Source organism: Schistocerca piceifrons, chromosome X, assembly GCF_021461385.2.
Source record: "Schistocerca piceifrons isolate TAMUIC-IGC-003096 chromosome X, iqSchPice1.1, whole genome shotgun sequence".
NCBI classification, from domain to species: domain Eukaryota; kingdom Metazoa; phylum Arthropoda; class Insecta; order Orthoptera; family Acrididae; genus Schistocerca; species Schistocerca piceifrons.
The window spans coordinates 507,493,510-507,508,097 of record NC_060149.1 but is presented as its reverse complement, the minus strand read 5'-3'; the positions used below and the strand labels follow the sequence as shown (position 1 = coordinate 507,508,097).

Below are 14,588 nucleotides of genomic sequence, written 5' to 3'. Positions count from 1 at the left end.
GGGAGCCTCAGTGCTAGCCGAGGAGTGTTGGAAGCGCGGTAAACACGCAGCGGCTAGCGCGCTCGGCCGACCGTGAACGAGACGCGAGCTACGGGCCGCGCCGATGACTTATTTCCTTATTTGCACAAAACAGTCGGCGCGGCCATTGTTCCGGAGTTAGTGCCCGGGCCGCTGTTGCCATTGTCCATTATTGAAGGTCGAGATAGTAAGTGCATCGCAGTTAGGCGTGAATACAAAGCGCGCGCCATCAGTATGGGCCCTCGCGCTCGCCTCCCGTTAGCCTGGCGACGTGCCGCCTCTCGGTTTCGCCGCACGCAGGCGCCACTGCCCGCCCCCGCCCACGCCCCCACACCGCCGACGCTTTTATTCTCGTCTGAGGACACAGCCGGCCCGTGACAGACCTGACAGCTCGCCGGGCCAAGCATTTCCACCGTTAAACTTACCTCAGAAAACTGCGCCATCTTTCTCCGTACGCCAATTTGCTATTTACCCGTCTCATTAAAGATAAGGCGTTCCAGGAATGGTTGTACACGAGGCAGAATTCTCACAAATCAGCGGGGGCAACAATTTTAGACACCGTGCCTACGGAAAAAAACGACTAATTATCCAAAATTTAAAGACACTTGTTGCCAGTTTTGGTTAAAACGGAACTTAAAACCATATTGCCAATATCCACGTTCACATTGTTTTAAATTCCAGTAGAAATAATGCATCTTTCCAATGATGCGTTTACTAAGATGGTATCTGTTGTTTCGAACACGTCCGAAAGAACAGATACCATCGGTGACCAAGCAGCTCGTTAGAATGAAATTACAATGAAATGAACACCCTTAGCTGCTTACAGGTATTGACATACGTCAACGGGGACAGATGAAAATGTGTACCCCGACTTTGACTCGAAGCCGGGATCTCCTGCTTACATGGCAGACGCTCTATCCATCTGAGCCACCGAGGACACAGAGGATAGCGCGACTGCAGGGATTTATCTCGGGCACGCCTCCCGCGAAACCCACATTCTCAGCGTATTGTCCCGCACTACATTGGTAGTGCCCCCGCCCTTTATACTCATTACTCGCGGCGCGTTGCCGATTCCCGTAAGGGTTCGGGCACTGTTTGTGCATTCGCACAGAAGAAGAAGATGGTCAAGTGGCCGGTGAGCCTTAACTATATATTTACTAAAATGGTATCTGGTCCGAAAGAACAACCCTCATAGTAAATATATAGTTAAGGCTCACCGGCCACTTGACCATCTTCTTCTTCTGTGCGAATGCACAGTGCTCGAACTCTTACGGGAATGGGCAACGCGCCGCGAGTAATGAGTATAATGGGCGGGGGCACTACGAATGTAGTGCGGGACAATACGTTGAAAATGTGGGTTTCGCGGGAGGCATGCCAGAGATAAATCCCTGCAATTGCGCTATTCTCTGTGTCCTCGGTGGCTCAGATGGATAGAGCGTCTGCCATGTAAGCAGGAGATCCCGGCTTCGAGTCCCGGTCGGGGAACACATTTTCATCTGTCCCCGTTGACGTATGTCAACGCCTATAAGCAGCTAAGGGTGTTCATTTCATTGTAATTCCAATGATGCGTGTTCCCACATACTACGATACGGCGTTCAGCATATAAGATTCATAAGCGGGACCGTACGTTGAGTATCGGCAAACTTCCCCACCGGCTACTCAGATTAAAATAAACGTTAAGACAAATCTGTGTTGAGGGGTTTTAGAGTCCGACGATGATTATTTAACCGAAAACAGTCACCAAAAGTAAGTAAAAGTATACAACTGTCCAGCCCAGCTACGTAAATATAGCTTGGCTTTTTCGAAAATAACTGTACAGAATTAGCACAACATATAAAAGAAAGCAAAGAAACACATCGCATCGCGTCACGGGTCCTGCAAAGTCTAAGGGACTGAAGTTGCGACATCTTTGTATTGCGAAAAACATCCAAATGAAACCGTGGGACTCAGTCACGCGATTCTGAGACGAGCGCGATACGGAAGGAAATGTTGCAAATTTTACAAGTATCTTGTAAGTCCTCAGCTATCTCAATCTTCATTTGATCTTTACTGTACCGCCCATTTTCACACCGTACCCTAAGTCAGAATCGATCGATTTTTGAGAGAAATTAAGTGAATCTAATGTTTAGCTCAAATGCAGCTATAAGCACAGAACCTTTCATAAAACTCTGGGTGCCCTACGCTCAGTAATGTGGGAAAAGGACAACGAAGCAAAACCACTGACATTAAAATATCGAGATGTACTAGAACTTCTATGCAAAAAAGCTATAAATAAATGGTATTTGCACTAAAGATAAAATACAGAAAATCACTAAATCTTGATTCCAGCAGTTTGTGGCTAATTGAAAATTATTCTACTTAACAGTTCACGTTTTGTTATTTGGCAAACATGCAGTAATTGTCGCTACAGTACGAGCAAGCAATAAAAATGTGTCCGCTTCACTTCATAATGAAATGTACTTTTATCAAGTTACATCCTATGACTACCACAGCCAGTCTTTCAGCACAGGTTCATGTGAGATAGTCCACCTCAAATTCTTTAAGGTGTGTTACCGCTTCATTATTTAAATATATCACACAACTGCAATTGCCGAACAAAGTTCGGAGTGTCTGCAGAGCTTCCCCACTGCGCAGAATAGAAAACTTTCTACAACGGGGAAGAGCAAGAACTGACAGGTTCTCGGAGCTAATAACAAATGTGCAAGCACATGAATTACAACGAAAAAAAACTTCCATTTGACCTGTAGATGAGAACTAACAAAATGAAAACCAAAATCTTTAAAAAGAAACAGGCACTATATCTCTCCTCCTCCAAAGAAAATCCCAAAACGACCTTGTGTTGTCTCACACTGACCTATACACTCTTCCTTCCCACACGCATCCTAAACTAGCTTTCCCAGTTCCAAAACCTTCTGCACTTCCTGGACCACTTTCGAAGTCAGTACATTAACTGGTAAATTCAATACCGGCACACAATAATCTACCTTCTAATCACCAATCCAGGCACCCTGTTGTTTCACTACATCCGTAATTACCGTCAATTGCCTCTTAGGGTGTTTCATGGAACCATTATACCAATCATCCTACCTGCACCACGAACATGATAGTTGTAATACACCACCAGCATCCCATATTAGCACAAATCATCAGCACGTTATAGTAGCATCAACAGCGTCATTTTAACGGTTGAACTGAAAGATCTGACCTCTAAACCTTTTAATGACCCATTAACGTTACTGATTCAGGACTATATCAATGTCATCTCTGTATAGTTTTGAACTCATTACTGCCACCTCATTTCCTTGCTTTTGTAATGTAAAGGAATAATGGGCAACACTGATTAAAGAGTGAATTTTTTGTCACGCTGCAACAGCGCACCACAGTAACGGTGGTGACACATTGCAAGTAATTACGGATGAAGGCCACCTGAAAAAGTAGCAGAAACTGTAGCAGATTTATTTAGACCACACACGCAACTGAATTTTACTGATATGTCAGTTCTGTCTACCCTTCGATTTATCTCGTACATTATGGTGGCTATGGTGAAAGTAGTTGGTAGTTCAACGCCAAACGTTCACGATTTATTGTCTTGAAATATTTATTCCCTTCTCGATATGAAGTCGACAGTGCGTATAGTGGACATTTTAGATTCGAGTCCTGCGTCTGGCATGGTTCTGGATCTTAAATATGACGTTACTGTAGTTATATAATTACCAGTTGCTCGAATATTGAGAGATGGTCATATGAAATGGATGAGACTTCATAAAAACTTACAAAGGCTGAACGGCTGCCTTCCAGAAAACAGGAGAAAAACAGTATCCCACAAGTCAACATTCAAGAGAATACACTATTATCCTGTGAGTTAGATGTCGAACTTATTGCTGCATCCTGGTTCGTCATTAGACAATGACTTCTACGAAAAGATCATTTGGTGAACTTTGTGCAGATTGTAGCCAAAGCTGTAAGAATATCGCAGACGCTGAATGAATTTTAAGATAATGAACAAAAATTCACTATGACAATTTCCGTTACAAAACATCACGATTATAGTATGCTGTGCTTTAAATGAGTCTTAAGTACCGTAGATCTATCCTGGGTCACAAAAAATGTTGTATCAAAGTATCTTTTCACTCGAGACCTCAGAATTGCACATAACTCTCTGGATTCTACCACACCGCTGCAGCCCTGACGACGATATGAATTTGATTTTCCCGAAAAACTGTCATCTAATGATTGTGCAGAAGCTTGAAAGATAGTTCACAGGAAATCAAGTATTTCCAGATAGCTAATCGTGGCTGTTTGTTGTTTCAGCCAGAATCATCCTCTATTTCTGACAAGTACTTTATAGTCATTACCAGGGAGATCATTTTAATAAGGACTATCATCTCTGAAACGATTTCCATACTGCTTGAAACTATGTACAGATTGTAAGTCAATACATGCAGTGAAAAATCGTGCCTCAAATTGTTATTTAAAAGCAAGATTGTTTTATACGTATATAGATTCTTCAGAAAAGCCTTCTGGAGTATTCTTTGACAAACAGGCTAGGTTTTTCTTGCAGATCTGTACGTTTCCTATGTGGTCATCCACTTTCTTGGAATCAGCAACACTGCAATTTCTAGAAATATCAAAATATTAATTTGGAAATTTAAAAGATAAAAATATTATACCCCACACGGGGTTGGTTGGAGGATATTGTGGAGAGACACGGGGAAGATCAGTCGGAACTTATTACCGAATGTTTATTTTTTGTTGAACTATTGGCCCATTAAATATATGTTCCCTTTAGTCTCGTGCCAAGAAGTCTTTATTTCCACAGATTCCCGAATGACTACGGTGACTCCTGCGTTATGCATGTTTCCCAACAAACTGTCGAAGTCAACGACCGTTAAAAACTTGTAGTCGAGAGAGGCCACTACACTGTGTCGCTATTGTTCATCACAGTCAAACGCAGATTTATTAAGCTTAAATATATCAAATTAGCGCAATATTTTAAATTCATAACAGCATTAGCCTAGGCCACCATGGCAAAGTTTCCCTATTTATGGGCAAGTTAGCAACGCACTTCACATCGCTGAATGTTTGCATTTGTGAATAAAAAAATTGAAATAAAATTAAAACAACTTGGTCACTGTTTTAATAAATTCCATGAGGTACTATCACGAGTTATTAATCACGTGACATTACACAACAGATGATTGATCAATGATTTTAAGAGAAATGTGAGATTGAGAACTTGGAAACGATTTCTCGTAGCCTTACCTGACGCTGCCAGGACATTAACTGGCTCGTTTGGACGAAAGTAGCGACACTCCCGTAGAGATTAAAACCTTTAACCTTTTCACGCTCTGTATTCGAGGCTGAAGCTTAATCTACGTATCCGATCCTTTTCTTTTATAAGCAGGTACAGTTTCACGTTATTATTATTTGAAATACGGCCATGTTACGCAGATGGCAATTTGCTGTCCAACGTATTTGGGTCGTGTCTAAAATATTCCCGTGTGCGGGAATAATGGGAAGTTGCTAATCATAGCCGGAGCTGTGTACTTAAGCTGGGTGTGACCCCGGCACGAGATTAACGGGATTTTATGGACGCTGTTGGAATAATCGCTGCTTCGCAGTTGCTGGCTGTCACAGCGACGACACAAACAAAATCACTTCTAACACACCGCGCTCTTTACAAAAGCAGAGCAACGGTTCTCAGACACTATCACATTGTTTTCTTATGACTGTAACAATAACTTTTCTCTTGAATTGTCTAAACGAGACAAGAGGAACATTCCCTGTTGCATTTCCTTTACATAGTCCCATATACATTGCATCTACAATACCTGTATTGCCAGTAGTTAAGCTGCTGATTCGTTGAAAGTCAAGCCACACAATACTTTGTATTTTACAGGGCTACAGTTTTATTTGGCACTTTGATCGCTTCATAAGAGATTCATCTGAACAACATCACAATACAGTTGTCGATCATATTTCCTAAGTAGCTGTTCTGATTGGTGAATAATTTAAGACTGGAACGAGAATAGGGCATGGCAACATTATAAATAAACTATAATTATCTAACACTATTAGATCGATAAAATAATGGTTTTTGTAATAATTTAACAGATATTGATTGCTATGCATAACAATTTAAACTGTGCATTTACTGTGAAATGTACTTGCAACAAAATATATTACAGTAAATAGCTTTTTTATGCTTAATTACTTTTGGATGATACACGTCAACTAGAACATGACAACATGAAAACTAGAACCGCCGTCCCTATGTGTACCGTTTGAAACGTAAATTTCATTGAAATACTTATTATAGGCCTTTCGAAGCAAGTACAGTTCACAACCAAAACATGCAACAGTTATTACGATAAAGTAATCTTAAGTTTTGTCACACAAATAATTTACACATTGCACATGATGGTATGACACACACTGACGATTCTCCAAATAACTTTCACACAAGATCCATGTACACTGTAGTTGGCGCTGACAGTACATACCCAATAGTTTATTGTATACGTAACTATCAATGCGTGGATGCAGTTGTCTAAACTGTACTGTTACAGTAACCTATGACTAACGACAGATTATTGCACAAAACACGTGAGGTCTTGTGAAAGGAATAATAGTATTTGTACGATAATATGACAAGGCTCTTAGCCGTTATGAGTTGCAGCAGCACGGAAGCCGTGCTGTGCTATGGATGCACATCACTCAGTCACTCCCCTTAGCTTTGGTAAGGCACTTAATAAAGGGCGGACGACGTGAACGGACGGCACAAACGTGTCCACAAGTCTTGATAATAAACATAATTCATTAGTTTACTCATATTTTTTGTCCACACGCTCTTTACTTTGTCAGTGTAGTAAGATTTATTTTAAAATGGCCAGAGCAACGGCGATTTGCGTAGAACAGGACGACAAACAGCCGAATACTGTTCCGCGTTCATTTTATGACAAACTGTGTCATATTTTTTCATACTAATGCGTATATACAGTCTGAGCATTTCCACGATATGTTTTGTGGAAATGCTTAGTTTCATAAAAGCTTCAGTGACGAGAGCTGAGATGTCCGACGTATTCGGAGCTGTCTTTTAACGCAGTTGGCTGACTATATATATGCGGGTCGTCCGTAGTGAGATACGGACGGTGTCGGGCAAAGCACGCCAATAAATGAGAGGAATCTCGTGATGGGATCTAGCGGAGCAATCCTGTGGGACAAATCGGGCGGGAGGGAGCGTGCCATGGCAGATAATCTGACGCGATTATCTCGGGCCGGCTGGTTCACACTTATGGACGGCCTTCGCCGTTGCCTCGAGCCGTGCATCAACTTCCCACAACCCATTCCGTCCAGTCGGGACTGCTTGCCTTGGAAGTCGCTCATCTCAGTTTCTGTAAAAGTTTAAAATAGACTGTTCGTGATTTCACCTTATTGGGAGAGTCCCAAGTAAAATGTGTAGATTAAGTTCTGGTCGCAGAAGTGGGGAGTCAAAAACACAATAACGAAAGCTTGCGAGAGCTAAGAGCTCTGATAACCGGCCAGCCAAACTAGGTTTACGAGAAGTTCCCAGATCTCTGTTTCGATGGTTGGTGTATTAACCACAAAGAAATGTATGAAATTAAAAACATACGTTGTATCAATGAGCGGAAACTTTGGACACAACGGAACCTAATATCACGACAAAGAATGTGGAAAGGCGCCTGAAAGTGAATTGATAGGTACTTTTTTTAGTGAAAATCGCTCCAGTTGTACGTCCTCGCTTTCAATAACGTTAAACAATGTCAGATCAAGACTTGTGGAGAGATGCAAGTTTCATTGCTTCCTAGGAAGTTGTGGGACTCTGGACACAGATATACGTATCTACATTAATAATCTCAGATATTCTTTTCCTGGATTCTGATCATTACAAAGTAGGAAATTTCAGAATTGCATATTAAAATACTGATCTTAAAGTAAATTTCGTTAATTGTAGTGTACATGTTTTGAGGTAACAAATGCAGCCGCGTTTCACGCCATTACACTCTGTAGAGGCTATTGCAACCTTTTCTACTTCTCCGATGGTAGCCGATCACCGACGACTAAAAAAATGTTTTTACTTCGCTCAGAAACACAAGCGCCGTTTCTGCACGGCAGTACCCAGACACTTTGGTGAGGTTTAAGTACATTAACACTCGTCCATGCTGGTCTTTCTACTGTATAACTCACTGTTACTGTTACGTGTCACAGGCCTAGGGAACACTTCGGAAGATGAGTTGGGGGGGGGGGGGGAGGGATTAGCGATGAGGGGTCTTCCTCCAAGGTCTTCCCTAGTATCACTTCATTAATAACTGGATTGATTTCTTGAGTCCTGCATGACCAGTTACACTGGGAAGTGCTCCAGGATTCAGTCAGACAGCCAGCTACACCACGGAGATGGCACCTGCGGCAGGAGAAGGTGGGTTGCGTCGCTCGGGCCAGCTTTCGCGTTTACATCACAGTCGTTGCTGACAATATGTCATACTTAAATAGACGATGTTCTCTTCTTCAGAGGCTACCCGTGGAATCCCGAACATCTGAAACAGACAGGAACACATTCCACATTAAGCACGGAAACGAGTCGCACAAACACTGAAACACTAAAACCATATACAGCAGCGGAGCTCTAAAACAGACATCCAACTTTCTCGGGCATTTATTTTCCTGCCACCAGTCTGGTGCACTTCACTGGACCACGCACATTTATATAAATGATAATCCCTCTAGTATTACGGGTAACTCTAAAATATTTCTGTTTGCTGATGGCACTAGCTTAGTAGTAAAGGATGTGTTGTGGAACAATGGCTCGGTTCCAAATAGTGCAGTTAATGACATAAGTTCATGGCTTGTAGAAAATAAGCAACGCTAAATCACAGTGAGACTCAGTTTTTACAGTTTGTAATACATAATTCAACAAAACCTGACGTTTTAACTTCATAGAATGGGCATATGATTAGTGAAACTGAACAGCTGAAATTTCTAGGTGTTCAGATAGATAGTAAACTGTCGTGGAAAGCCCACGTTCAGGATCTTGTTCAATGACTTACCATTCGGAAGGTATCTGAACTGAGTGACACGTAACTTAGTCTACTTTGCTTATTGTCATTCGCTTATGTCGTATAGTATTATACTTTGGGGTAAGTCTTCCCATTCTAAAAGGATATTTTTGGCTCAGAAACGGGCGGTTCGGGCAGTAAGCGGTGTAAGTTCACCAACCTCTTGAACAGGAGTCTGGGTATTTTGACATTAGCCTCTCAATACATATATTGCTTACGGTCACTTCTTGTTAACAATGTTAGCTTATTCCCGAGAATAAGCAGCTTTCACTCAGTTACTACTTGGCATAAATTAAACCTGTATTTGGATCGGACTTCCTTAACCCTTTTGCAGAAAGGTGTGCAGTATACTGCTGCATCCATTTTCAATAAGCCACCACTCGAATTCAAAAACCTTAGCAGTAATCCATGCGCTTTCAAATCGAAATTGAAGAATTTCCTCATGGGTCCCTCCTTCTATTCTGTCGAGGAGTTCCTTGAATAATTAAGCTGATTCTTGTTGCATTATTGATTGCGTTTACTTAAACTTATGGCTTGACTTTTTTCGGGTTCGTAAGCATTTTATTTATATCTGTTATTACTTTTATGTTGTCACTTCATGTACTGACACGTTCCATGACCTTGGAGATTTGTTCGTCAATTTGGTCCTACGGTACTTGAGGTGTAAATAAAAAAAAAAAATAAAAATAAAAACTCAACATCCCATATAAAACTATTGGAGCCATGTTTACTCCGCTCTATTCTTTTTCTCACTGTGTCCAGGACAAACTGCATGCAATTTGGGAAGCTACGGAGTGCAGTAGTACCAGATTCCACATGTTTGTAGTATAGGAAAACAGTTTTTAACCACAATTTTTTTCTTTATTTTATGAGCACTGCCGTTCTCTGAGATCATCATGCGCCTCTGTTCCTAAGCTAATAATAATCCACATAACCTTCTGGCAAAGACAGGCACCTTCAAAAATGGAAAGAACATAATAAAACTGATAAAACACAATTCACCCGTAGTATAGGGTCCTGGTCAGCACTCACACGTTTGCTGGTCGGAAATGCGTGCTCAGGGTCGCATAATGGATCAACTTTTAGAAAATATTACAACTGATAATGAATCAAGACACAGTACAGGAATTTCACCGAAAACAATTTCAAAGAATTTTGCCCATCATTTTTTTTAAATTCATTCAGCAGACATACAATTAGTGCGCAAATAAGGACAATGTTATTTCAATATACACCGGAAAATGTCAGTGTAGTAATTTTCTACGGACATGGGTAGATAAATAAAAAACCAAAACACAAACGATGATGTGGTTTTGAACACTGGTCGCAAAAGTGTGAAACAGCGACGCTAGCTACTGTGCCATCTCTTCGGTTTAACTATCTGCTATTTAAAAGGCACATAAAGTGTCTCGAAAACTTTGACTATAGTTTCTCAGAACGGTCGAGTATCGACGTATACACCGAGACACGAGTTCGCTTATTTTGACCCCTCTTCCACTGAGCGAAGTTTCTGGGAGATCGAGCTATGGCACTTACCATGCTCTCCTCATCACATGCATTGGAGTTATTACACTAGACACATCACTGTCTCACCGAACGCACTACCTTAATATTAAACATAAGGTGTCAGCCCGAAACAACACCATTCGAAAAGCTAACACTATTAATTGGGGTGCCCAGTAAAGGTGGTCCCAACCTTCGCTACGGCATTCTGTTTCTCGCGTGGACAATAGCCTGCCCAGTATGGTATAAATCCTCCCATATGAAAGAAATAGACGTAGCCAATAATGACACTGCAAGGTAAATTATTAGCTGTCTGAAACCAGCTCTTTTTGATGAAATGTACTGCGTGGCAGACATTGCTTCTCCAGACATACGCTGGGAAGTACTCGCAAATTCTGAAAGGACGAAAGACGAAGAAAATTAGTTATACCCAGTAACGGACATGCTCCACCAAGACCCAAGTTGAAGTCTAGGAAGATCTTTTTACAGTCGTCATCTGCACTAAACACGTCAGCAAAGAAAGCCAGAGAAAAATCGTAGTCAGCCAAAATGGTCATCTCCAAGCAGTGGTGAAGTCAGCAGAATGTTTAATAGGACTGTACCACAGTGAGATCACAAAATTGGTTACGAAGGAGCGTTTGCAAATCTAAGGACAACCTGATGAAATGGTGATAACACTGCGTAAATAAATCAATAATGGACAAAATATTAATGAGCCCCTTAAAAGACCACGCTGGTCACTTTGGAACGGTATAGATGGTTTAGAACGGGTACTAAATAAACATGTGACCCTGACCGCTGACGTAAGCTATGGCCGTTATACAACAAATTAGTCAAGTGCAGTGGCGAGAAGAACAGGATTTCAGGTCAGTTGATTTCAAGCAATAATGCAGAAGTTTGTCTAGCAGTTAACAAAAAAGTAAAACTGCAGGTCACCTACCCTGAACATTTGACACTGTATGCGATTATGCTGAACAATAAATGATTTTAAAATGAAATATTGTCATTTGTGAATGCTTATACTGAGGCGGAGATGGCCGCTTAGTTTTCTCGGCCAGCCGCAGCCCAAGCAAATACGCGAGCGCCGAGTAATGACAGCTGCGGAGATTGCTGCGGCGGCTATTTAGGGCTGATGACAAGAGCGCACATCCGGCCGCGTAATCACAGTGATTGGACGCGCGTAATTGGAGGACTCCGCGACAGCGCGACACCGGCCGCTCACCGCTTCTACTATTGTTGCCAGAGAGTCTCGGCGCTGATACACAAGTCGAAGGCGACGCAGATTACTCAACGGGCTCTCGCGAGCGTTGGATATCGCTACGGTGCCAAAATGGGACATAGAGCTTGAATTCCTACTTACCATTTTTTCCAACGGAATTAAATCCGCTGACATGAAATGAATGCAATTAATGGGGATGAAGTCACTGACAAGGAATGATATAAGTACAATACGTTCAGAAATGCTGAACCTGCAATATCAGGAGTTTCAGCAGTGTGTCAAGACAGTCATTTGTTTATACTTTTACATCACCTAATACGATTACAGATTTTCTTACATATAACGGACATCCGTGCAGTGTTAATATGACACTGTCCACATTACACGAGATGTTCGTAGTAATACTAAATCTAATAACGATAATAGTAATAATTGTAGTAGTAATAGTAATAGAACAAACTGGCTTCCAAATATCTTTTGGAAAACAGAAGTAATGTCAAACATAAAGGATAGTGCCACCCAGTTAACAAAAGACACGGAACATTAAACTACGTGAACAGCTTAAATCTGAGCGAATGGGTTACAGTCGATGAGCTGGATAGAATTTACAAGAATAGATACTTTTCACTAAATACCAAAATTCATCATCATTCATCATAATGTGTCTGTATTCTGGGTACTTTACTTTCTCTGAGTCCTGCAAGGTTCGCAAGAGGTCTTCTGTGAAGTTTGGAAGGTAGGAGACGAGATATTGGCAGAAGTAAGGCTGTGAGGACGGGGTGTGAGTCGTGCTTGGGTTGCTCAGATGGTAGAGCACTTGCCCGCGAAAGGCAAAGGTCCCGAGTTCGAGTCTCGGTCTGGCACACGGTTTTAATCTGCCAGGGAGTTTCATATCAGCGCACACTCCACTGCAGAGTGAAAACCTCATTCTGGAAACATCCCCCAGGCTGTGGCTAAGCCATGTCTCCGCAATATCCTTTCTTCCAGGCGTGCTAGTTCTGCAAGGTTCGCAGGAGAGCTTCCGTGAAGTTTGGAAGGTAGGAGGCGAGATACTGGCAGAAGTAAGGCCGTGAAGACGGGGCGTGAGTTGTGCTTGGGTAGCTCAGGTGGTAGAGCACTTGCCCGCGAAAGGTAACGGTCCCGAGTTCGAGTCTCGGTCCGGCACACAGTTTTAATCTGCCAGGAAGTTTCATATCAGCGTACACTCCGTTGCAGAGTGTAAATCTCATTCGGGAATATATTCAGAAGTTGGTACAACTGTGTCCGCCTGCTTAGCTGCGTGGTAACGTCCTTGCCTCCCGTGTAGCGAGACCGGGTTCGGTTCCCGGCCAGATTGCAGATTTTGCCAACAGCCTTGCCGCAGTAGTAACGCCGGTTCCCGTCAGATCACCGAAGTTAAGCGCTGCCGGGCTGGGCTAGCACTTGGATGAGTGACCATCAGGTCTGCCGAGCGCTGTTGGCAAGTGGGAGACACTCAGCCCTTGTGAGGCAAACTGTGGAGCTACTTGATTGGAAAGTAGCGGCTCCGGTCTCGTAAACTGACATACGACCGGGAGAGCGGTGTGCTCGTCACATGCCTCTCTACATCCGCATCCAGTGACGCCTGTGGGCTGACGATGACACGGCGGCCGGTACGTACCGTTGGTTCTTCCAAGGCCTTTTCGGAGGGAGTTTAGTTCAGTTTTGGTCCAACTGCACAAGTAATGAAAATTTTTGTTCGATGCTACAGACACGATCTTCTCGGAATTTACTGGAACCGAAGATTGATAATCAATTCAGTAATCCGTTACAAATGACGTGACGTTACAATGACCAATAAAGCTCAGCAAGTCATATGCCTTATACACATCGCTGTACCGAACATCGGTAATTTGCAAACGATCTGCAGTGAGAAGATCTGTCAGATAGAGTAAAGGCCATGTGAAAACATAAGTTTGTACACATAATTCGTCTGGCAATATGTGACATCGATATTATCTCAAAATGGACTGTTAAAGACCTTGCAGTACCCTAAAGCTGTGTCCTTCACTTGGCGACAGCTGCAGAAGACGGTTTTACTAAACACCCGCTGAACAGTTCGACGAGTTCTCACAGAATATTTCTAAGTTAGAGAAAATGTTCTGTTTAAGCCGTTAGCATTATATTAGTACTGTCTAAAAATGAGTGAGCAAAAAGATAAAGTTGTAGTAGTTACTATACAGTATTACAGAAATATCCGCCTTATTAAAAATGTAAAAATGAATCACCTCTGTAGACGATGTCGGTTCGTTTAGAGAAGAACGAGAAATAATGTGAAAAATTATGTTTTGAGATTGACGAAATGAATAACAGAATAGGAATGAGGAATGTGGGATAGCGATGAACATGATATAGAAATACTCTTCTGCAGCTGGACAGAAATAAGACGACTGAAATATACTGACAGGGAAGCTACATTGATGATAACAGTGCACAGTGGTTCTGGATCAGAGACTGTTTAGTGGCAAGTTTGTCCCAGAGTGTAATGGCTGAAACGGTGAATTAGGGGGAGAAAATAGGTCACTGCATTCCATATCCATCAGTTTCACTCATATGTTTTCAGATAATTTAATTTAATAGCCTATGACAGCGTAAGACACAATCCTCCGCCATATACGTTCCTCTATAAGAACTGTTACCACCTACCTGTCACAGAAACGCTTATTTTAGTTATCGAAGCAGAAACTCCAAATAAAATGAAAATTTAAGTGCTCAGATAGCCTCAATCGTGGTGGTGGTGGTGGTGGTGAAGGAGG

The 14,588-nt window shown here is 42.1% G+C and overlaps 1 non-coding gene and 1 pseudogene across 1 annotated transcript; both read left to right on the top strand.

Moving 5' to 3' along the window:
- The first annotated feature begins 1,429 nt into the window (after positions 1-1,429).
- On the top strand, positions 1,430-1,503 carry Trnat-ugu. Its single transcript has one exon. It is a non-coding gene; the product is annotated as a tRNA-Thr (tRNA).
- An 11,655-nt stretch (positions 1,504-13,158) lies between these two features.
- Positions 13,159-13,276, top strand: LOC124723338 (annotated as a pseudogene).
- Positions 13,277-14,588: the final 1,312 nt, after the last annotated feature.